The sequence below is a fragment of the Callospermophilus lateralis genome, chromosome 4 (assembly GCF_048772815.1).
Source record: "Callospermophilus lateralis isolate mCalLat2 chromosome 4, mCalLat2.hap1, whole genome shotgun sequence".
NCBI classification, from domain to species: Eukaryota; Metazoa; Chordata; class Mammalia; order Rodentia; family Sciuridae; genus Callospermophilus; species Callospermophilus lateralis.
Window position 1 is genome coordinate 17180943 of NC_135308.1, and position 26223 is coordinate 17207165.

At 35.5% G+C, this 26223-nt stretch overlaps 1 non-coding gene across 1 annotated transcript; it reads right to left on the reverse strand.

Annotated features, from left to right (window-relative positions):
• Window positions 1-23818: 23818 nt before the first annotated feature.
• Window positions 23819-23892, reverse strand: Trnav-cac (transfer RNA valine (anticodon CAC)). The gene has a single exon. It is a non-coding gene; the product is annotated as a tRNA-Val (tRNA).
• Window positions 23893-26223: the final 2331 nt, after the last annotated feature.

The following is a 26223-nucleotide window of genomic DNA, read 5'->3' on the forward strand; positions in this document are numbered from 1 at the left end:
TTAGACTAATGCAATTAGCCTTTGTCTGACGGCCTATTTTGTGTTTTCCTATATTGCTATTCCATTCTCAGGAAAAAAACAACCAACCTGCTGTCATTCTCCCCCTCTGAACAACCTTATTCCAGAAATCAAATTGCCTTTTGTGCATTTAGGATTGCAGCCAGAGATACAAAAATGAAACATCAGCCAATAAAGCATTATGCACACTGTATTCTAATTACCCCCTCTTATTCCAAAGGGTTGGTGTACCTTAAAAGCGCCTAATTTAAACATATCTTTTGTTAAAAAAGGACCTTTGAAATATGCTGCGTTTTTGTTTATAACAGTGCTGTCATGTACTTTCCCTAAGAGTTCTATTAATATATGTGCACTCAGATAAATTAGTATGTATTTTTATTCTCATTAGGACAGCAAATTCATAATGTGAATGAATGGAACACCACACAAAGTGAGCAAATGCGAGTGTGGGGGCAAAGAGTCACTGAGAATATTCTTGCTCTTGAATTTTCAAATTACATATATTGTTTGAACTCCAGCCTCAGTCTTCCACATATAGATTCATACATTTATCAAGATGCAAATATTGATACTTCATTTTCACGTGAAAGTTTACTGAGGTCAATTAAACTATGAAATAAAAAACCAGATTCACAGAAATGGTTGCCTTTCTCAAACTTGAAATGGTTGCTATCACAGACGCAAAGCGAAACAAGATAATGCTAACTAAGGACTTCAAGCAAGGTTCTCTATTAGCCTTGACCTTTATTTTCTTTTTTATGTGCTAACTTTTTTTTCCCCAGTATTAGAGATGGCTCTTCAAAGCCTAGCAAAATATCTATTTGGCTGTTTAGCTTACAGTTATTATTTTAAAGGAGACCGAGGCACTGAGAAAACTATGCAAACATTTCTAGTATCTTCACAGTATATTTTGCTTAAAGGGGAAAGTTCAGCAAAATATCCTCTAGCACTGAGTGTGGTGGTGCATGCCTGTAATCCCAGTGGCTCAGGAGGTTGAGAAAAAACATGGCATTTACAAAGCCAGCCTAGCAACTTAACGAGGCCCTAAGCAACTTAGTGAGACCCTGTCACGAAATTGAAAAATAAAAAAGGCTGGGGATGTGGCTCAGTGGTTAATGTCCCTGGGGTTGAATCCCCATATCAAAACTAAACAAACAAAAAATGTCTTCTTGCCTGCCACATAAAATTCCTGATAAAGTTATTAAGAATTTCATAAGTGAAAGAATTAGGCTTATTTCAGGTTGTATCCTCAAGATCCACTTTATTAGAATAGATAGTCCTTGTATTAGTTAATAAGCAGATGCTCAGCTCTAAAAAAGCAAAAGCTATTCTGAATGTTTTGGGTGATGTTTTCTGTTTATTCAAATCTTCTTTTTTTGTGACATCTAAGTTATTTCACAGAAATTGGAGACATACTGTTTAAGATGGAGGTACCTAAACTGTTATAATTGCTTACAACTAAAATTTACTAAAGTATTGCCAGGTATTTTTGTACCAAAGAAGATGTATATGTTAGCTAAAACATTCATGTAGACATTTTTCTAGCATACAAGCTAACATGAAATCCAATTAAAATGAAGTATTCTCAAATTTAAAGCTATGAGATGCAAATTCACAGACCCTTGCTTGCATGTTAGTGAATTTTATAAAATTGTTCCAACTATGAAGACTGAAATAGGTCAATATAATTGAAATTGGGCCCAAAGAATCTGAATGACCATTTGCTCTAACAGCAGTCAACTATTTTGTTTTCTTTCATAGTTAAAGCCAGCCAATTTTAGGCTCTCTTAAAATAAAATGTTTAAGTAGGTCACAGTTTTTTGATACTTCCTGTTGCTAGAGTTATGATTTGTATGGAATATTCCTTATAGGGGATACTCTTCAAGTCAATTATTTCCTGAGTATTTTTCTTGAATACTGTGATCGTTATAAAGCCCTTTATTGGAGCCATTGCTATCCAAGGTGACCATGACAATGTCTTGTCTTTCCTCATCAGGGGTGAAGCAGTTTATGATAATCTCATGACTGTCCTCTCTTTGCCGAATGTCCCAAGAATAGGAAAGCCTCTGTTGTCATTAAGTACTTTATGAACCAAACACATATAATACATTTTCTGATCATAGGGGAAAAAAAGCTTTGTAATAGTCTTTTATCAATAAAATAGATTTTTAAAGAGAGAAGAGAAGAGAAAAGATAAAATTTCAATAGAGCTGATTGCATCATCTCTTTAAATTACTCGATAATGAGAATAAGTTGAGGCTTTTGTTTAAAATGCAGCTTTTGCAAACCACTCCAACCTTCAGAAATTCTGGAAAATGGTTTGGAAATCTTTCATTTTTAATAAATATCTTTAGGTCATCTAATCATCAGAGGTATTATGGAAATGCTGTATGAAGAAGCAAATAAGTTTCAAAACCTTGGCTGAAAACTAAGCTGAAGCCCTGGTGCAACTCAGGTAATTTCATCATTACCCACAGTCTTTGGAGAACAGAGTGTTGTAAGACAAGGCTCCCAGGCAGAAGTCCTGGGGTGAGAGGAAGGGCATCTCTGTTTGTCTGGGCAGCTCTAGCGAAAGGTCACAACTGGCTGGATCGATAGCCTTCAGAAATTTATTTCTCATAGTTCTGGAGCTAAGAAGTTCATGATTGAGGAGGAAGCAAATTCAGTGTGATGGCTCCTTCCCCATGGGTGCTGTTTTCTCACTGTAACCTCGCAGGGTGACCAGGCTTCCTTGGGTCCTCCCATATAAGGACACTAACACTACTCAGGAGGGCTCTGTTCTCAGGACCTAGTCACCTCCCAAGGCTCCTAATGCCACCCCTTTGGGGTTTAGGATTTCCGCATATGGATTTTGGGTGTGTCCAAACATATAAACCACAGCCAGGGGCACCTTGTGTCTCCACACACCTTTTCTACTTGCTTTGTTAAACCAGTGGTTCTCAACCTAGTAGCATTATGGAACTAAGGGAGAGCTTTTCAAATCTTGATTTCCAGGCTCAACTAGACCAGTTAGATTAGAATCTCAGGGAGTGTTACCAAGGTATCAGAAAAAACAAAAGTTCCTCAGGTAATTCCAGTGTGCAGCCCATGTGGACAACCCAATCTGACCAACCCAATCCGCTTCCTCATCTGACCTCATGCAGGTCACTCTTACTAAGCTCCAAGCAGTGAGACCCATCTCTGGGTTCCAACCTCAGTTCTGCTTTTGACTAGATTGCCTCAACCACACCCATTTACAACCTGAGATTAAAAAGAGGTGTGCATTAAAACTGTTTCAAACTCTGCTATCCATTTACATACAGTACCCAGTATTTTTGGAAAAAGTATGACCCATCAAAACACATGAGAAAATGACCCATTGTCAAGAGAAAAATCAACCTACAGACTCATGTGTGGTCCAGATGATAGAACTGTCAGTGGCTTTTAAATAACTATGATTAATATATGATGGTTTAGGTCGGTAGAAAATAATTACTTCAAGTGACTTTAAAACACAGCAATATACTCAACATCTACAGTAGAATGTATCTTTTGTGGGTGTGTGTGTTTTTGGAGGCGAAGGGTATCAGGGATTGAACCCAGGGCTACCTAACCACCAAATCACACCTCCAGCCCTTTGTGTTTTTTATTTTGAGACAGGGTCTCCCTAAATTGCTGAGGGCCTTGCTAAGTTGCAAGGCTGGCTTTGAACTCATGATCCTCCTGTCTCAGCTTCCTGAACCTCTGGGATTATAGGCATGCGCCACCATGTCCAGTTTAGAATGCATCTTAAGTTTATAAAAGAGCAAATGTTATGCTGTTTTCAATAATAGTAATGTAATAATATTGAAATTACTGTTTTCATATTTTACATATTATACATGATATTTACATACAAAACTATAAAATGTAATTTTCAAGAATAATATGATGTATTGTATTTGATATCTGAGATAAAATGGTATATGGATAAACAAGCAAGAATATGTGTTGAAATAGTCATGAACCACAAATGTAGGTGTAGGAAGAACAGGCAAGAACTTAGTAAAAATACTGTAATCTTACATTTGAATCATCATTGCCAATAAACAACGTACTTTCTTCAAATAGGCCTAGAAAATTTGGCCGTCAATAGTTACAAACCTTCTTAAATATAGTAATTATGTCCTGTGAATGTCATTTTTCACAAAAAGGGCAGCCCACAGAAGAAATATCAAATTTCAGATCTGGGATAAGAAATATGAAAAGCAATTCTGTAATATTTTATTGAACATGAAGACAAAACAAAGACGTGGAATCATATCAAAAGAATGCATGAGCCATATCAGATTCTTCTGCTACCAAAATATGGGCCACTTTGAAAACATTAAAGAATAAATATTACAGTAGAATAAAAGGTAACAAATATGTTAAAATCTGTGACTTATTAATGATAGAAAAATTTAAAAAGTCTCAAAATTGTTCACATTTGGATTTGTTTGAAAAACCACCTCATTATTAGGAAAACTACTAATCAAAGAGAACAACATTTATTTAGCCTTTGTTACTGAATTTACAAGTTGTAGTAACCTAACAGTTAATGAAAAATTGTTATTCTTTAGAGACAGTTGTCATAAAATACATGTAGAAAGATGAATACAATTAGAAAATTATCAGTATATGACTCCTAATGAAATAGGGACCTTCAATGGATGCTAATAATTTTGTGTGAAAGACTACTGGGAAAAATTGCATTGGAAGAAGAAGCCGATAACACCTGAATCCTGGATGACCTGAGTTTTTAATCACTGTTTTTGCTGTACTCTCAGCTTTTAGCAAATCCTGTGCCTGTGCTACATAGGTCCAAAAGTTAGACATAACCCCAGAGGTCAATGGATGTTGTTTTTACTTCATTCGAAGTTCATGACTGGGAACAGGTGGAGTTGCCCAGTTCTGTCCATCACAGTCTTAAAGAGGCCATCCGTGCTGTAGTCTCAAGAAAATGGCTTTTCCCAGAATTTCTTATGCTTCTCTCATGGCCGCTGAGTTTCACTGTGAGAAGTGGGGTATTTTGGGAAGAGGACTTGGTTTGGAGAAAGTTTCCTATCTCTCCCCTTCACTGCAGCAGATCTCTGTTATATCCCAGTGCCTGGTCCTTGGTAGCCTTTCCACATAAGTGCTATTTTGATTTGATACTTTGTGTTTTACACATTTGATACATTGATCCTATTATTTGTTTGTGTATTCTGGAGTCCAAATGTCATGTATGTTGTTTTGTTTACACTCTTTCATGGGCTTCTTAATTTTTATAGGGAGTTGACATTTGGTTGAACATAATCTGTGAGAATCCTGAATATATAAATTGTGGATATCTTCACTCATAAAGCATTTCTCTTTGCTTCTGATGGGGAGTCAGTTGTACCATAGATGTAGAATGATTTAATCTCTTTTAAGGAGCCCATATTCATACTGGGAAAGGCAAATAGAGCTTCCCATACATTATATGCCCCTAAAATAACCGGATTTCATGTTGGCTTAAAACTCATTGCTTTGTACCTATTTAGTAAGTTTTAGTTTATCTTATTATCTACAATTTCCTTACAGTTTCAAGATATCAAAAAATACCATGAGAAGTAACTGTTTTACAATTCATCCAGATGACAGGTGTATTTTTACATGTACTAATTTTTTAGTAACTCTGAAAGAATTATTTTTAACTCTTTTCAGTATAAACAAAAGTAAAATCCAAGGGCCTAAATAGGTAACTGATGTGAAGTTATAGAGAAAACATGAGTTGACATCAAACCCTGTTCTTTTCTTCCCAACTTTAGCGCTTTAATTTAGTGAGTTTAATCTTCTTCTTTCCCTTCAGTATCTTTCCCCTAAAAATACTGTTTCTCTAGCCTGATTATGAAGGATAGCTACATTCTAAAATGCTGATAGGCCTGACAAGATGATGTATTATAATATAATTGCATTCAAATAGAATTAGGACATATTAGGAGAAAGACATCGTGTGCCTAATTTGTGAATACTTGTGCTATGTCTATTTCAAGCTAGGCTAATGAGGGAATCTTCACTGATTTGCTAAAATTTTTGACTTCAGATCTCTGTAATAATTTCTCTGTATCTGATCCTTCCATTAAAAATATATTTTTAAAACTTTTATGAGCACAAATACATATATCACGTGGCCTAAGAATAAAAGCAATGGAAGAAAAATAGGGAATTATTGCTGAACTTTACTTCACATTTATAGATGCATAAAAAATTCTGTTTATACCTCACAGAACATTATGAGGGCCTAATAAAATAAAATAGGTATTTACCATACTGTTAATAGTTACTCATATGCATGAGATAATAGTACCATCATTGTTCAGTGCCAAGTAGCCAAGTAGTAATATGTTCCAGAACTATAGTGGCTTAACTAATATGGAAGTTTCTTTCTCCAATAGAAGAAGCCAGAGCTCACCAGTGCAGGGTGCCATTATGTGAGTGTCTTGGGCTTTTCTTTATATGGTTCCTCCATCCTAACGTGTGCTTTTAATTTTCAAGGTCACTGAACTATGCTAAACGGCTGCTGGAGCACTGGTATCATGTCTTCATTTTCCAGCAGCTGAGACACAGAGGGAAGGAAGAAGAGAGGGATGATTCAAATACACTAGCAGTCTTTTAAGAGGTTTCCTGAAACCCTGACAACTTCCCACTTTGCCACCTCTAGCTGCAAAGGGATCTAAGAAATGTAGTGTTAACTCCACACAGTTCAAATAGAAAATGATATTATTAGGGGAAAAAGACAAAAATGAACAATGGGGTGGTCAACTAACACTCTGCAGGACACTTAAAAAACATGGCACACGATAACTTCGTTTCATGTCAGTTTACTAAGATCTTTCAGACAACTGAAACTTTTAACAACTCTGTGCATCTGAAAGATAATTCTCTAGTTCGAGTTTTGTTTGGAATACACATGACAAAACTCAGTCTCACAAATTCTATGTGATATCTAAGATCATACCGCTCTTAAGGGCAGGATGGCATAATCTTTCACTTGGGATCGCTGGAGAGAGCACTAAATTAAATTTCACAAATCTGATGTTTTTCTGATTTTTTTCCCTTGTAACAGTTTCATGAACTTCTGTGCCTCTGTGAGTCTTAATATTTGCAGCTAAAAATAAGCTCTGTAATTCTTAGTTATGAATTGCAAATGAGAAAATGCCAGAAAAATGCTGTGGCAGCTGGGGAGTACTGTGAAATAATTTGCAATAAGTTAGGAGAATATATTCCTTGGTTGTAAATCATTAAAATGAACAGCGTATGTGAACTACTGTCATATATTGCCCAGGAAAATTAGAAATTGATAAATATTGCTTAAAAATCAAAAGTATAAATATGTGTAGTACATATAATGTTTTATGTTCATGAATGCTTTTTTATCTTTGCAATTTCATGAGTACGATTTAGTTAGCGTTGGGTATCTACTTGCCTGAGTGTTGTGGGCTAGTAGGGAAATACCATTTGCTAAGATATGTGGAAGGCAAAGAAAGAGAAAGCTAAAATTCAGCTTCTAAGAAAACTACAAATAGTAGTTGCAGAAATGCCAGGATTTCTTTAGAAAGAAAGAAACCTGTGAATTTCTTTCTCTCCCATTTCACATAGTGACAGCTAAACTAGCTACTAGCTACTAGGGAGTTTCTCCCCTGGTTGAGTTAGGTTAGCATTTCCTCTAAAGTCCGTGAGCCAGTGAAACACATAATGATAAGATAGAAGGGATCCTGTGTAGAGAAAGTAGAAAACCCTCCCTCTGCCCCTCGGTTTGACAGGGGCATGTCCAAATGTATATCTCAGATCGTGATACCATATGACACGGTTCTGGTCCAGTCCAGGTCAGTGGCTCTCAATGCATAGTCCCTGCACTAGTAGCATCTCATCACTTACATATTAGAATATTAGAATATTCTGCTAATCTATTAGCAGAATATTCTAATAAACAGAGACACACATATGAGCTGATAACAGTTTGGGTCAATTGCAAGGAGTGGTTGCTTCCATGGGGAAAGTGCTTGTAGTTAAGGACCCAGGGCTGTGGGCACTGCAATCAGGTTTCAAGGATTGAGCAGAACTAGCAAGAAACACACCAAGACCTTGTACTGGGTTGAATAGTGTCTTCAAAAAAATTTATGTCCACACTGCATCTCAGAATGTGACTTTACTTGGAAATTGGAGATGACTGCATGTTATTAAGCAAATATCTTATTGGATTATTTTTTACTAAATTGGATTCTCTAGATCCAGCAACTGTTGTCAACATATGAATGCCGTGTGAAGACACAGAGAGACATACAGAGGACTGCTTCCAAGGAACAAGTTATTTGGTGTAGGATAATTCCCTGATAGAGATGGTTTGGGGGAAACTGCAGAACCCTCTCACTTCCCTCCTCCCCATTCTATCTGAAAACTCCATGTCATTACACCTAATCTGCCTGCAAAGATAAAAGGAAATAGTTATATATAAACACAATACATTTATCAAGTGTACTGTATAATCTGTTGAAGGCAATGATACGAATAATTTAGTTGAAATATTATTGATAAAAATAGTGACCAAAAGAATACCTCATATAGCTAAGTAGTAGACAAAGTACATAAAAATAGCTTTTTATGACAACTATTTATAACATTTAAGATAAAATTTCATGATAATTTTACTGATGAGAGTGAGACCTTGACCTGGCGCGGGGTGGGTACTTGACAACTGGAATCAATAAGTGAGATGATCACACATCAGACTTATTACAATTTGGGGGGAAAGAACTGAAAGCAGCTCTCAGGGGTAAAGTGGATCACTTCCCACACAGCTCCACCTGGAATCCTGCAGGGGAGGCGCCTTTGTAACCAACTCTTCATGAGAGATTTACTCCCAGGCTTCCCCTTGTCAAGAGCAGAAAGATCTTGTTGTTTGGGTCAAGAATCTGCATTGAGATATTACGCTTCTTTCCAGTTCTATTCTCTTTTCTTTAGTTCTTTTCTGTAACATACATAGAAGCATATATGATAGGGAGGAAGGGTGGTCTGAACGTTTTCTTAAGAAGAATGCCTCTTTTATTTTTAGGTAGAGTAATCTTTCAGATAAGAGGATTTGTCACACAGGAAATCACGAAGCACATTATTTAGGGCTGTTAAAATGGAAGCCCACACAGAAATCACAAATAAAATGACTCTGGTTACACACGCAGGTTCACAGGGAACACAGATTGCTTTATAAATTATATCTATTCCATGATTTCCTTTAAGAGCATCCTCAAATCTTTGCACAGCTAATGCCCACTTCCTGGCCCATTTCTTTTCACAAGAGTTAGTAACTGTTTAATGAGTCACCATGGGCCTTTTGAAAGAAAGACCACTGGGGCTGCTGACTGCTGGCTTCACGAAAAGGTACGTTCGTTTTCCACTTCAGTTACAAATGAAAGAGAAATGTGTTCATGAGGAAAGTTCACCCCAGCCAACGTCAAAGAACAAATCAAACAAAAGAGGGACAACAGAAAACATTCTGCTCCTGTTATTTATCTACTAGTAGAGCTGGGTAGCTGTAACCGTGTTCTTTGAAATTAAGGATGATCAGACCAGCTGAGAAGAACTATCATCTCTAATTTCCCTCTGATTATGAAATAATACAATAAATGAGGAAATAAATTAATGAAATAATACAATAAAGCCTTAGAACTTCACTGAGGCTGCAGTAAGGATAAACTTTCTAACCTTCTGTTCATCAGCTGATGTCTTTGATGGTAGCATGGCATTTCATTAGTGTATGAGTCAGTCTGTTTTCAAATAAAGAAAATCATACATCTGCTATTTTAACACACTCGTGAATAGAAAATATTTTAAAGAAAAAACACGTGTTTTTTTTTGGTAAACAGATTACTAAAAAAAAATTTTTTATGGTTAAGGATTTTTAGCATGAACATCAATTTGCTATAGTGCTAGAGTGCATTGGTGCTTTCTAGGGCAACGGTGTGGGCAAAATAAAGTTGGAAAGGTACAAAAAAGTAATGTGAACCTAAGAGAAGAAGAAATTCTTTATTATTAAATCTATAAGACAGATGGCTTTCTCCTGGGCTTTCTCGTAGATTCCTCTGATGGTCTGATGGGTGCTTCTTTTGTCTCCAAACACAGTGGTTGCGTCAGAGCACAGCTTGTGTTGATCAAGTTAAAGTTTCTGCTTTTTCATCCTTTGTAGGTAGCTGTTTCTTGAGAGCTGAATTTCTTGGCTCTGGGTGGGTTTGTTTCTATTTTTTTTCCCAAACTGCCATTTTAATTTGGATTTTCAGTTTGTGAAATCTCTGCCCACATTATAGATTGTAATCTAAGCAAAAGCACACGAAGACAATGGAAACAGAAGGTGCTGCATAAGTTGTTATGATAGAAAAACAAGCCATCTGTCTTATAGATTTAATAATAAAGAATTTCTTCTTCTCTTAGGTTTACATTACTTTTTTGCACCTTTCCAACTTTATTTTATATTTTGTGTGCATATTTATTTGTATATATTGTATTATACGTATATTTTTGCTTCCATATTAAAGTTCAGTCTCCTTAAGGACAGAAACAAATACTTAATGATATGTTTTAATGTATGCCTTAACTGAATGTCTGAAAATATAAAGTACATGTGCTTTGAGACAAGAGACTTGGTTAATTATGTGGATTTACCAAATGAAATTTAATACTCCCTAAACATGGTAGAAAAAAAATAGGATGCTACAGCAAGGTGCTGTGGCACATGCCTGTAATCTCAGCAACATGGAGGACCGAGGCAGAAGAATTGCATGTTCAAGCCACTAGACAATTTAGCAAGACTCTGTCTAAAAATAAAAAATAAAAATGGCTGGGGATGGACCTCAGAGGTATAGCATCCCTGGTTCAATCCCCAGTATCAGGAAAAAAATTACTATAAAATACTAAAAATAGTACCCATAAAATAGAGTTTATGCAATCCACCATGTGAGGAGAGAGCCTACAGATTGGGAGACAGTCTTTACCACATGCATCTCTGATAAAGCATTAATCTCTAGGATATATAAAGAACCCAAAAAACTCAACACCAAAAAAAAAAAAAAAAAAAAAAAAACAAAACCAAATAACCCAATCAATAAATGGGCTAAGGAACTGAGCAGACACTTCACAGAAGAAGAAATACAACCAATCAACAAATATATGAAAAAGTGTACAGCATCTCTAGCAATTAGAGAAATGCAAACCAAAACTACTCTGAGATTTTATCTCACTCCTGTCAGAATGGCAATCACCTGACAGGCAACAATAAATGTTAGCAAGGATGTGGAGGAAAAGGTACACTCATTCATTGCTGGTGGGACTGAAAATTCATGCAACCTCTGTGGAAAACAATATGGAGATTCCTCAGAAACCTTGGAATGGAACCACCATTTGACCCAGCTATCCTACTCCTGGGTTTTTTATACCCAAAGGACTTAAAATCAGCATACTACACAGTAAGGCAGCCACATCAATGTTTATAGCAGCTGAATTCACAATAGATAAACTATAAAACCAACTTAGGTGTCCTTCAACAGATGAGTGGATAAAGAAAATGTGGTATATATACTCAATATAATATTACTCAGCTTTAAAGAAGAATGAAATTATGGCATCTTCCAGTAAATGGATGCAGTTGGGGAACATGATGCTAAGCAAAATAAGCCAATCCCCCAAAACAAAGGCTGAATGTTTTCTCTAATATGGGGATGCTAATTCACAATAGGAGGGCACTAGAGAAGAACAGCATTACCTTAGAGATTAGGTAGAGGGAAGTGATGGGAAGGAAGTGGAGGGAAATGGGGATAGGAAAGACAGAATGAAGCAGACATATATCTGCATGACCAATATGATTCTACAACATGTACACTCAGAAAAATGAGAAATTATATCCAATCTAGATATATCAAAGTGCATAAATGCATTCTACTGTCATATATAACTAATTAAAACAAATTTTAAAAATTAATTAAAAAGATTAAAAAAAACAGGGTTTTTGAAGTAAAATCATAGCTCACTCTCACCTTTTCCAAAACTGTTTTCCTCCCCAGAGCAGCTTTGCTTTCTTTACGTATTTGTGCTCTTAATTCTTCTTTTAGCTCATTTTGTATCCCCAGTAATTTACTTACACTTCTATCTTGAGTTTTCAATCTTAATTATTTAAAATTGTTTATTGTCAGTTGTCAAAACCGACTTTTCAATAGTTGGCTTATTGATTTGTCCCAGAAAAAGCATGTACATTTATAACCATTCTCTCATCTTTTTAAAAATCTCCATATAGTTCAATCTACATTTTTAGTTTATTTATTTCTTAAACAGTATAGTTTGAATCAAACACATGTCACTGCTGTAAAAGTTAATCACAATAAGAAACCTTTATTAATGGTCATTAGTTGTGTAGAAAATAACCATTCATCCCACATCCCTCATACACTACCCCTGGCCTAGCATCATGAATGGTCCCCACCAAAAAAGCTACTTTTCCTGCATACTTTGCCAGAGAGGTAGCTTATGTAATCTGAGTAGAAATAGGTTGGTGGGGTTTGTAGAGAAGCTCTTAAAGGAAGCTAACTCAGCCTTTTGCTTCTTCTCTGAACTTGGGCATGTTGGCGAGAGCTCACTGTCACTAATGGCTTCCTGCTGAGGCTGGGAACAACATGCTAAGCAAGATGGCAGAACAGAAAAGGAAAAATTTGGAATCTCAGTGGCCTGTGGAACTGCCATGCTAACACCCGGTCATCTAGTTCCAGAGTTCTCCTAAAAGAGATAGTACTAAACCTCTATTTTATTTTAAACAGTGATATTCAAGTTTTAATCCTACTATCCAACCTATTGTTAATTGATGTGTTGGGGAAATAGTGTATATTAACAGAAAATATTTGAACTTAATTTCAGAGAAATGAATGAATGAAAGAGTGAAATCAGTGTATTGTAAAAATGGAATACAAAGTTGAAAGCAGAATTGCAGAGTTAATGGCTTTTTTTCTTGTTCTTTCTTTTTTTCTTTTTCTTTTCTTTTTTTCTTTTGATAGTGGAGATTGAACCCAAGTTTGATTTACCACTGAACTCCATCTCGAGAATTTTTATTTATTTATCTAAGTTGATCAGGCTGGCCTCAAACATGTGATCTTCCTGCCTCAGTCTCCTGAGTCACTATGATTACACATGTGCATCAACATGCCAGGCAGAACTAATGGCTTGATATGCAGTCCACCTAGATTAAACACAGGAGTTATGGAGAATAATATATAGTTACACTAAGGAATATCATTCCAGCTCTATCTGTCATTGATTGAGATGATAAAGAAGGAAGGATTGAAGCCAAAACAAACTACTTAATCTTTGTATGATTCATGTTAATAAAATGACTATTACTTTCCAGAGTTTCAAGGAAGCTAAATCTAGTTCTGACCTACAGAGATCTAGCAGAGCTTGATGGATTACAATATGTGAAAGAGAAAGTTATCTTATGAGTAATAAATCTTTTAAAAAGAATTCTACACAGCATGTGGTTTGTTTTATAGCTAAAATAACAGTAAGAACAACAATAATAAACATCTATAATATTTTGTTTTCTTTAATAACCTTTCTGAAAATCAATTAACCACCCTTTCCCAAACTATTACTCTATTTTTTTTGTATGTTCTTTAATTAGTACATCTATCACACTGGAGGAAACTGACTTTTTACAGATTGTCCCCCAAAGAACACCATCAACTCTTTGAGGACTGAATATAAGTTGCTAGAAAAATTTAAATTAATGCTGGCCTGTAGAAGTCATGCATGCCTCTCTAAGTGCACAATTACCTACTTTTCACCTGGTGTATCTTCCAGCTCTGCACTCCTTCTGTCTATTGCCCATTGAGATCTGCACAATGTTTTCACCAATACACTTTGGTCCTCTCATCTCTTAAAATCAGTTCCTAAAATATTTTTATCTTTGCTTTTGTAAATTCCACAAAAGAAGTTAACAGTTTTCTTGAGGTTGCTGCTTTCTCTTTCTCAAGCTGCTACAAGTTTTTCTTGTGTACTAAATTCCCTATATGGGCTAGGTTAAATTTTGTCATTTAACCATCAGCCTCTCTCATCTCTTCTGAATTCTTTCTCCATTTCTTAGAGAAATGCTCCCCAAAACCATCCCAATAGGCTGACAGGAATGTCAAGGGACTTGAGACTGATCATAAAGTTGACTGATTTTTAAAAATCCAAGATTAAAGACATTATTTTATATGGATTTAAAAAGAATAGAAAGGGTAGACAGCTAAATTACTGGTTGAATATAATCTGAGAATTACTGATTGTTTTAATATTTCTACTTTAATAAAATCAGGTATTATAAATATTTGCTTCTGGTAATCTCATGCTACCCAGAATTACATGACTCTCAAGAAAGTCATAAAATTCAGTGACAGGTATTTGCCAGAAATTTGAAATGGAAGTTTAGAAATAAAGAAAGCTTAAGTTTCCACAAAATGAGTTTATAATATATCTTGATGGATGTTAACTATATGGTTAAAAGTACGGATGAAGGGACTGGGGTTGTGGCTCAACAGTAAAGCATTTGCCTAGCACGTGGGAGGCCCTGGGTTCCATCCTCAGCACCACAGAAAAATAAATAAAATAAAGGTATTGTGCCCAACTACAACTAAAAAACAAAAGTATGGATCAAAACAAGGCTCATCTGTATTTGTGCACTTTAGAGAAAATGGAAGAATGTTTAGCTTAAGGAAGAATGGATGGGAGAGAAGAGAGGAAGGAGAGAGGAAAAAAATGGAAGACAATGGCATGGAATCTGGGTGAGTAGAGCCCTCCCAAAGGAACCCAAACCTTCTTTCTCTGTGGTTCTATTACGGCTTTGCATATCACTCCTGTCTAATGATTAATGTAGAGTTCCTGTAGCTACAGAATTAACTGGGAAAAAACCACCATAGACAACAATAGGATGCATGGTGCCTTTCATAGCATTGTACAAACAGGGCTACACCCCAAGCTTTAGGCATGAGTCCCTGACCTTTGATGTTACAATTTGGATCTGAAATATCCCCCCAAAGACTCCTGTATGTAAGGACTTGGTCCCTAGTGCACCAATGTCCAGAGGTAGGGCTTCTGAAAAGTAATCATGTGGTCTCTGACCTCAAAAGTAGATTAATCCATTAAATGAATTAATAGTTTGAATGGATTTGGGGGGAGAAGGTAGAAACTGTAGACCAGTGGTTGGAGAAAGTAAGACTAGTAGGCTTTTAAACTGAAAAACTATTAGGCTTTTAAACTGAAAGATGTAGCACACCTTTCTCTGCCACAAAAGCAATATGATATGGAATAAAAGGTCTTTGATTTCGCCCTATCCTTCCTATTTAGGTTTTATGTTTGGTGAGAACAATAGCTGCACATTAGACCTATCACAAGCCCGTGTCTGAGGCGTTAAGTCATAGGTCAATGGCAGGGAAATCAGTGACAGCATCTTTCCCATCTCTGTCCGTGATGAAGCATCAGTCTCCATCTCTCCTGTGATAGGTCTTCAATCCAATTGTTGCCGTGGCCTGGGATTGATTTTCTGATCAGTCCTGAAGCACTGGGCCATAGCTAGTTTTTATGATGGTTTTCACAATCAGTCCAAACAGGTTAAACCCTTCCCTCCCACTGCTGTTTATCTGTTTTGGTCTTAGGGGGGCCTAGCACTGTCTCCTTCACTTCCTCCCACTGTGGGCTACTCTCCCCTCCCCTCCCAATGGGTTACTCTCCCTTCCCCTCTACTCTCCCCTCCCCTCCCAATCCCTTTCAAAGGTAACAGTGAGTTTCTTTTGCATTGGCACATATGGAGTCACCTTGAACTCACTGATATATTTTATTGCTCTGATTTATATGAAATAACATAAACTTCTTAAAGAATTTCAAGGGTAAGAATACATGCTGAATAGTATTTCTTTTTCTGTTTGACTACCTCAGATAGAATCAATTGAGATATATTTTATTAATATTCTTCAGATGATCAGGTTTTCATTTTAAAACATCAAGTCCTCTGCTGTATGTTTTAAAATTTCTTTTATATTATGCATTTATTTTTCTTCTTTCTCTAATCATATTTTTGTCTTCTAGCTTTTTAATTTATTCAGACTATAATTATAATTTTAAATACAAATATTATTCTTACAGTCAATAGTGAAAAATGAATATATTTTATAACTTATCTTGACACTGTTCAGAGCTCTACAAAACCTCATTTGGGGTAAAAGTTTGTTTTTTGAACAGTGCCCAAAGATCATATTCTGTTCGTGTTCAATGTCTGAAATGACTGAATTTCATCATCAATCTTCAACGACTTTTTAAAAATAAATTCTTGGTATAGAATTCTAAGTGGAAAGAAATGGAATATTAGAAATTAAAGATGTTCCTCCATTACTTCCAGAATTTATTGCTACTGATAAAAATTTTGCTGCTAGTGTTACTTGTTTTCCTTTGTAGATAATCTCTTCCTTGAAGCTTTTAGTTTTTCACCCCCCTTGTTGGTGCTAAATGTTAGCATAATCTAGTTCAGCATACATGTATTTTGTTTACTCTGCTCTACATGCAGCCTAATAACTTCATCTTACTCAACCCTAAAATAGTTTTGACCATTTGTTTTTTTAATGTTTGAATTGATGTTTTGTTTTTCTGCCTTTTTTCTTCCTGTACTCTTCTTATCTCCGCAGTTTGTGTTTTTACTTCAGTTGTTGTTATTCATATAATAATTTTATAAGATAAAAGTAATTTTCTTATAATTGTTTAGCATTTTTTCTCATTTGGGGAGTGGCTTCTTAAAATATCCTTATTTAAAATTACTTTACATGCTATATTTACGTGCTTGTCTTATTTCAATACATTTCATAAGTAGCTCTAACTTTTTTTTAAATCATGTTAGATAATTATGAATCAAAATAACTCTTGCCTGGTTTTCTATTTACCCTAAAATCATGTGAATGAAATCTACTTGGGTATTTTCCATGTTTATTTGGGAAACATTCTACTTTTCTTCCTACAATATAATTACAATGGCCAGAAGGTATAATTTAATATTTAGTCTCAGTAAACTGATGGAGATGTTAAAACTGTGTGTACTTCTGTCAGGGGTTCTGATCTCTGCATAATTGTTGTTTTCTGATCAAACAACACCTCAACTGTATATGGCCATATAGCATGGCAAAGTTCAACAAGTTTTGAGAGCTCTCTTTCTGTATGTAGCAGGATCCCATTTTGATTCTGAGTGACCCTTGTGGTTGGGGAATAACTGGCCACATTAAGGCAAAGTCTTAGAAAACAAAAGTTTTGTTTGAATTTGGTGTAGCTCCATGTATTTTCTTTGATAAAACCTGTATGGAAGTCTCTTTGAGTGTTGATCCTGCCACTTCTATGGTTAAAACTTACAAATTTCTATCTTGTGGTCAATCATATCTGACAACTTCTTTTCCCTTACAAACTTGTTATTAAAAGGCTACAGATTACTCTCTATGGTGGTGTATAAACGTAACTTCCAACATGTCATATTCAGTGTACAACACAACTCCAGGATACATCCCTTATAATTAAATGATGTACATATGATGTAGCAACATTTCTTACTCTCAAATCTCAAGATACTCTACCATTCTCTCTAGAAGGCAATTATGTGTTAAATCTTGATGACCTCTTTCAGTTTGCTCTGAATTTTATGTAAATGGCACAATTCATTTGCTATTTCTACCAAGTGGTTGGCATCACACTGTAAAGTTACGTGAATCTTTTCTTTCAAGAGAAGTAACATTTGAAGATCTTCCAATTTTGTATGAATGAGACTGAAGTTATGATAAAATCTGGAATTATCACCCATCATTTTATCAAAATAGATACTTTATGTTCCAGAGTTTTCCCTTTATGGCTTTTTTCTGAGATTACTTAAGGACGTGAACAATTATTTATTTATCTAGTTCTGTACCTGTCAACTGCTAGAGAATTGGAACTCACTTTCTGTTATATTGTCTATGATAGTCTTCTTAAGTTGCTTGTTATTTTCATTATTACGCATCATGCTATTCAAGCAATAAGTTATTTGCAGAAAGCTAATTACTAGACAAAATATGCATTTTCCATTGAAACTATATACTTATCTGCTGTTTTTCAAATAAAAAACAAAATCATATTTACATTTTATAACTATACAGATTTTATTTGTTGCCTTCATTTAATCTTGAAAAATACAATTCCTAATTTGTTTACTCAAACGCCCTAATTAATGGATCATTTCCTGATAATATTTATTTTTTCCTCTGTACAAATACACACACATACCCATGTAAATCTTAGTTGCCTTATTCACTAAATTGTCAAGAAAAAAAAATCCAGATGTTTACTACCATTTCCAGCATGCTAGACTGAGCACTCTGCCTCTGTAGTGGGATTTTTATTAGAGAAAAGTGTATTCAGTTTGATCTCTGGCAAACATATGTTAATTTCAAGAGGCACAGATGTTTTTGTAAGTGAGTCTCTGCTCATGTTATGTCTAACCACATAAGTCCCATAATGGGAAAAACGGCATGGTCCCAATTGTCACAACTTTTTGTGGCAGTATGTTTTCCTACACAGTGTGTCATTTTTCTGAGCACTGAGTTGTTGGATTATGATGGATTTTGAGGTCAGCACTTTCTTCCAGTTTTGGTGAGAGGAAAATATTCTGGATCTGATTTATCTGATCTTAATAAAGTTCCTTCTTGGATACCCCTTTTATCTGTTCTTGAAAAAAAAAAAAAAAAAAGCTCAGTAGAGAGCGTCTTGTGAAGGTAAAGACTGGATCATTGCATCTCGGGATGCCGGGACAGTTCCAGGAGTGGTATTCATCTTGTGTACTTGCTCTTTTCCTCCCCCCTCTAGTGGCTGGGTTCTGCCATTACACTAAGCTCTGAACCCGCTGCTCTAAGTGCACAGTGTGGTACTCACTAGGTCCTCACTGGTTCTGGATGAGTACACATTCTCCAACGGATGGATGCAGAGGGAGGCTTCAAGTCATCGCCCCTCCTGCCCTTCAGGACATTATGAATTTAAGTAGATAGGTGGGAAGAAGTGCAGTGCTAACTGGGGAGATGAAATACACCTTTAAACTATCTCAAAGATATTTTAACTTGCTTATGTTCTTGTTTGGGGGCATTTCAGTCAATTTCAGAAAAAAAAAAAAAAACAAGTGGGAAGCCCGGGGAAGTCTCTGCTCTGTTCCCATGCCACTTTCTTTTCAGAGAACCCCTATTTTTTCTGAAGTTATCCTTGACTACTTGGACTTCTATAACTATAGGTATTGGTTTTATTTTTAATATTTCAACTCCTTCTAAAGATATTATGTTCTATTTTTTCCCAGGGGGCATCCTGATCTCAGTTGCCTCATCCACTAAACTGTCAAGAAAAAAAATTCAGATGTCCACTACCATCTCCACATGCTAGACCTAGCATGCTTCTCCTTCTCCACAACTCTGAGTAGCTACCTGTTGAATACACACACCTGGATATGCCCCAAATACATCAATCACATCTCAAACCAGATTCATTATATTTTCTTTCAAATACATTTCCCATTTCCTATTTCAGCAAATAACACCCTGAGCCATCCAGTTCTAAGCAAGAAGGCCTTTCTAAACATTTACCATCATTGTGAATATTCTTTAGACACAAGGATGAAAGACTACTCGAAAGACTATTATACTATTTTTCAGGAGCTGCACTAGACTCTGAAGATTCAACATCAAATAAGACATGGGTCCTGAATTTATTGAAATACGTTAGTAAATAAATGACAAAAATATTATTGTTGACTGCTATGATACATCTGTGCATAGAGGTAATATTTAAATCTGATTAGACATAAAGAAAAGCCTTTAAATGAGAAGAGTTTGAAGGAAATATAGAAGTTAGCTACAAGAGAAAAGTTACATAATCATGAGCCCTGGTGTGTTGGAGCCTCTAACTACATTCTATAGGATATGTGGTGAATTAATTAATTACCTTGGCTTTCACTCATTCCAACTCTCCGCTGTGCTTCATACTCACCATCCATTTCATAAAACAATCCCTAAGTTTCTTGCTTACTTATAAGTATAGAAAATCATTAAGCATGATGCAGTGTTTCTTTTAGTTACCTAAAACAAAATAGCAGTTATCTTTCTCTGCCAGGTTGCTAACTAAATGTTTTTAGATTGGCTACACCACTTAATATTTAAATTGTATTTAATACTGCCAAATGTCTAGACTGGCTATACCCTTTAATACCTTAATTGTCTTTAATACTGGTATACTAAAAAGAGCAAACAAATATAAAACTGAATTATAAAATAATTCTTTTTGAACTATAACTTTTCAGGAGTCAAAAGAAGACAATGTATTTCTTAGAACAAGTAAAAATCATTTTAAAATGATCAGAAAATTTGGAATAAGTTATAAGACTGTTGAAATTTGCATTTAGTTTTATATTTTACTAATGTCTGCTCACTTAATCCTGAATGATTTATAGTAGGGGCTGATTGATCCTGAAATAAACATCAGACGCATTAACTGTGCTATTGTAAAGTGGTTTAGTATGATTGATGGTGACTCATATTAGGCAATATTATTTATGCTAAGTAATTCATGAGTACCAGTCAATCCCATCAAATTCATCTTTTTTCTATTGAAACTCAAAGTTCACTGTTTTTCTCTCCTTGGGAGGTTCAGAAGATTTCAAAAGCAAATTCATTCCAATTATACTAGTTACAAATTGTTTAGAATGCATTTCAAAAGTCAGTATTTAGGACATTTCTCAAAAGGAGACATGAATGACCAAAAGACATATGAAAAAATGCTTAGTGTCACTAATCATCAGGGCAGTGCCAATTAAAGCCACAATGAGAGATCACCTCACAGCTACTTGAATGGCTCTTATTAAAAAGACAAATGATAATGATGGCAAGGATGTGCAGAAAAGGGAAACTTTGCCTACTGTTGGTGGCAATGTAATTTAGTATAGACATTTTAGAAAACAACACGAGTTTCCTCCAAAAACTAAAAATAGAATTACCATGGGATCTAGCAATTCCACTTCTGCGTATATATTCACAGGGATTAAAATCAGTGTATAAAGAGATGTGTGTTCATGACAGCAAACATATGGAAAAAGTGATCATCAACTAATGCATGGTTAAAGTAAACATATGCAAAGGAATATTATCTAGACTTAAAAAGAATGAAATCCTGTCATTTTTGACATCAAGGATGAATCTAAAGGAAATTATGCTAAATAAAACATGTTTGCCAGGTACAAAAAGACAAGTATCCCATCATCTCAGTTGTGTGCAGAATCTAAGAGAAGCTGAATCATAAAAGTAAAGAATGGTGGTTTCTAAAGGATAGGGGTGTAAATAAGGGGAAAATGTTAGTCAGATGTACAAAGTTCCAGTTAGACAGGAGGAATAAGCTCTAGTGATTTGTTTCACAGCAAGGTAGCTAAAGTTAATAATAGTGCTTATTTCAAAATTGCTAAAGAGTGTTTTTTTTCTCTCTCTTTTTTTCTTATTTCTTTGGGATACAGGGGATTGAATTCAGAGGTACTCGACCTCTGAGCCACATCCCCAGTCCAATTTTGTATTTTATTTAGGGACAGAGTCTCATGGATTGCTTAGCACCTTGCTAAATTACTGAGGCTGTCTTTGAACTTGCAATTCTCCTGCCTCAGCCTCCCAAGCCGCTGGGATTACAGGCATGACCACTGAGGCTGGCAAGAGTGGGTTTTAAATATTCTCACCACAAAGAAATAAGTTTGTGAAGTGGTGGACATGTTAATAAGCCTGCTTTGGTCATTTCACAATGTATACATGTTTCACAACATCACATTTTATTCCACAAATATATAATTGTTACTTGTCAATTAATAACGATTTGAAAAAAATTACTATTCAATTGAGCTTAACTTAATTCATGTAACTCAACAAAGAGCCATTTGATAGTCTCTTATTCTAAAAAAAAACATTTGTTTCTCCAAATGTTTACAAATGCTCTGAGTTGCAAGAGTTTAAGGCAAGGTTCAGAGGGTGTCAGAGTGGAGAGGATTCGTTGCCATATCAACCAGTTGGTAGCCCTTGGCTACTGGCAAAGGAGGCCAGACCAGGCCATTTTCTTCATAAACAAAAACAAATTCAATTGAGAGAGTGTATTAATCCTATTTTGTATTAAGTATAAAATGGTTTAACAGATATTTTTGTGTGACACTGAAATTATATTAAAAATTTTGCATTAAATTTATCAGATACTAAATATTCCATAGTATCAGAAAATTCCTTAAAATTTGAATCGTGATTCATTTTTATTATTATTATTATTTTCCAGTCTTGTAGGGACAGATGTTTTAAAACTTCAGTTTCAAAACTGAAGGCAAAATAGAGTCAAAGCAATGGAGAGAAATGTTGATTCTATGCTGCTACAAATAATGCCATGCTGGCTAAAATATTATAATATGAAAGTGATCTGGAATAAAAAGCACATAAAATGTCTACTGGTTTTCATATTGTTCATTGAAACCTGTTTCATCATTTCTCTTAATAACTTAAAATATTTGTAAATTTGTGATTCTTTGCTATGGATAAAATATATTTACAAAAAAATGTTTCATGTTTTGCCTTCTTTTCAAACATCTATTTTTCTGGCACATCAGAAGGTGTGAAACATTTCCTGTGATTTCAGCTCTTCTGTGCAATTAATGCTTTCACAATTTTTTTAACATATAAACTGAATTTGCATTAAGACAGACAAAATCAATCTCAGTATTACTATTTCTTTTTTATTCATGCAATCTTATTAAGAGTGTATTTTGCCACTTAATGATAGTGCCTCAGTGGACTTTTATCACAAATTACATACTTGCTCATACAGTTAGAGCTTGTGGTTATAATGCTGATAAAATTATTAAAGGTCCCATGATGTCAAATTACATATATACTTGTTTAAGCAAATATTTATCTGAGCAGGGAGTTGGGGTTCAATTGCTTTTGGACAGAGCTCAATTTTCTTTTCCTCCAAATTTGCTATTAAAATAAATGCATTCAGATTTGTCCCTGCTCCTACACTGCTAAGATAAACACAATGACTGCCAGCCCTATTGCCTTCCTCCTGCCTTGGAAAAAAGGTGCCTAAGTACCCCCTGACAGTTTTTTAAAAATTGGGCTAACGATTACTCAGTTATCACTATGGCGTGCATTGCACTAAATATTTAAAAGTGTTGTTTCATTTACTCTTCACCTTGTGTGTGCATTACAGCATCCACATTTTTAGGGGAGAATAGGCTGAATCAGATGCCTAGGTAATAGCCATGCAGGGCCAGAATTAAAAGACCTTTATAGCAAGTAATCAGAGGACAGAACCTGATATAGGAAGAAGGAAAATTGGAGCCAGAGGTTGTCCATCTGGATGATAATGATATGAAAGGGAAGAGAGAGGAAGAGAACATATTCTCTGGAATGCCAAAAAGAGGAATGAAGGGAGTAAATTCTCAGGCTCTGGAGAGAGGGAGGATGATTGCAGACTGCAGGAAAGGAGTGGGGGAATGTGTGGGTTGAGAATACGGGGAATGTTTTTTCCCCACAAAGAATATTAGAGAAATGTACTCTCATGTTAAAAAGTACATTCCCATTCATAACAGTTGAAAATTAGGCAAATTTCTTTTCAATTTTGGTATGCTTAGACATTGCTCATTATACACATACATACCCTCTGTACCCAGTAAGCTATTGCTGGAAGAGTTTGGTGATTTTTTTTTTTTTTTTTGTGATGCTGGGGATTGAACCCAGGGCCTTGTGCATGTGAGGCAAGCACTCTACCAACTGAGCTATATCCCCAACCTGGTACTTTTGCATTTTTGACTTGAAAATTACTGAATAAAGCTGGATTATAAACCTACATGGAGTGCAGGCTCTTGTTATGTAGAAAATAATCTAGAGCTCCCCCTTCTCTGCCTTTCTCACCCATGGATTTATATTAAAAGAAATTGAAAATAAAGAGAAGGAGGAGGAGGAGGAGGAGGAGGAGAAGGAAGAAGAGGAGGAGGAAGAGGAGGAGAAAAGAAGGGAAGAAAGGAGGACTTGAGGTGGCCCACCAAGGCTAGAGTGCTACCCAGGACACGTGACACTGGTGGGAAAGCTGATCATTCACACAGAGAAACTGAACAAGTGACACTTGGATTCAGACCCAAACCTAGGGAGGCAAAAAGGGCTTTGATCTCTATCTTCAAAAGGAGCTAATAGAAGACCTTCTTCCAAACCAGCCTCAGGTGATGGGTAGCAACTGGCTGAGTTCATTCAAAGGGCTTAGACTTTGCTCATTATACGCATACATGACATATCATATCATGACAGGCAGGGGTGACAATCTTGTACTGTGAAATACTTTCCTGTGCTTGGGCGTGTAGGGTCCAACCAACAGGAAGAGCACAGTGAGGACTGAGGCAGAAAAGGTGGGGCAGATCAGTCGGGCTGGACACCTGCACTCGTTTCAGTCCAAGTCTTGCAGTGTCTATAGCAGAAACCAAAGCCTTGGCTGGGGATTGTGCACCATGTCTTGGGACTGACCAGCCCATGCGAGACTAAGAAAGAGACAGCTCCCTTTACATTATTTATTTTGAGGGAAGGAAGTAGGTCCAAGTGTGTGGAAAAGCCAGTGATGGCTGTTTTGATTAGATGGAATTACAGTCCCCTTATGACATAGAATGACAGCATCCTTTATTTTGAGGATAATTAAGAACATTACCAATTGTGGGTGTATTCAATTTCAAAATTACTTTTTCCATTTTTTTTTTACAAGAAGATAACATACGCAGTTATCATTTCTATGCTATGGCTGTTCCTTGAAGAGCTAATTCCCTGTGTACATAATTATCACAGATTTTTACTGATAGAATTCATAGTCTTATTAAATACTGAAGTTCTTGGGGAAAAAAAAAAAAAAAACTGTTCAAATACACAGACGTCTAAATTGCCCTTAAGAGAATATCACGTTATTTTAAAAAATGCCATCCTGTGAGAAATCCAACATTTCACATTGAATTTTTAAAGTCTAAAACGTTCCTTGAGTGTAAATTATATACAAAAATCATCCGATGAGATATGTCAATTGATTACTTACTGTCATAGACTCTCTCTCTCCCTTTTTTCTAGAGTCTTCTTAACATAGTAAAAATTTTGTAAATTATTGGAAGTAGTAGAAGGATCAAATATAGTATAGACAAGTAAAGAGGAGTTAAAAAATGAGACGAAAAAAGATTAGATTTAGTTAGATTTAGGCTATAAAAGGTCTGGGAAATTTTTGATTGCCTGACTTAATATTCAAGCTAAAGTGACTTATTTTGTAAAATGGTAGTCAAATTTCACAACTTTGTAAAAGCTGCTTTTGTTTTTAATATTGAAAGTGGTTATTACCTATTAATATATATTAATTATTATTATTATTATTTTTTTACCTCAAGGAGTTATTATGGTATTCTGTCTCTGGCATTCCTTTTCAGCTTCATTTCTTGTCTCTTGCTTTTAGATCCAATAATTAGGAGCCCCCTGAGTTCTGGTTTTGGACACACTGTGGGAACTCTTCATCTGTGGGCATGCTATTCCTCTGTCTAGAAGGGAACAACCCCATCACCAGTCTGTGGAATAAACTTAGTTTATTCTTCTAAACCTTCTAAACACCCAATTCCTGCTCTTACCGCTAGCCCTATCCTATAAAACAGTTAATACCCTAGTCTTTAATAGCTAAGTGCTTCCATCACTGGATTGTATGGATCCCACTATCTTCATTTATCTATTGCACATTTGTTTCTCTTACCCTAAAATATAGTACAGTCAATCATGGATTAACCACAGGAATACATCTGAGAGATGCATTGTTAGGAAATGTGATCATTGTGCAAACACTACAGAGTATATTCCACAAACTACATGGTACACACACACACACACACACATACCATCACACACATGTAGTTAATAATTATTTTTATAAAGAGCATATAAACCTGTTACAAAATTTGAAAAGAAGTGATCTTGAAAAATTATTTTGTTTAAAAAAATCTGCCTTTGCCTTTTATTTTGTTAAGTGCGGGATTTTTTTTCTTGTTATTAAGACAAACTCTTCTTTATAGTTGGCGACAATTACTAGTGTTTCCTGATCTCATTAAATTTC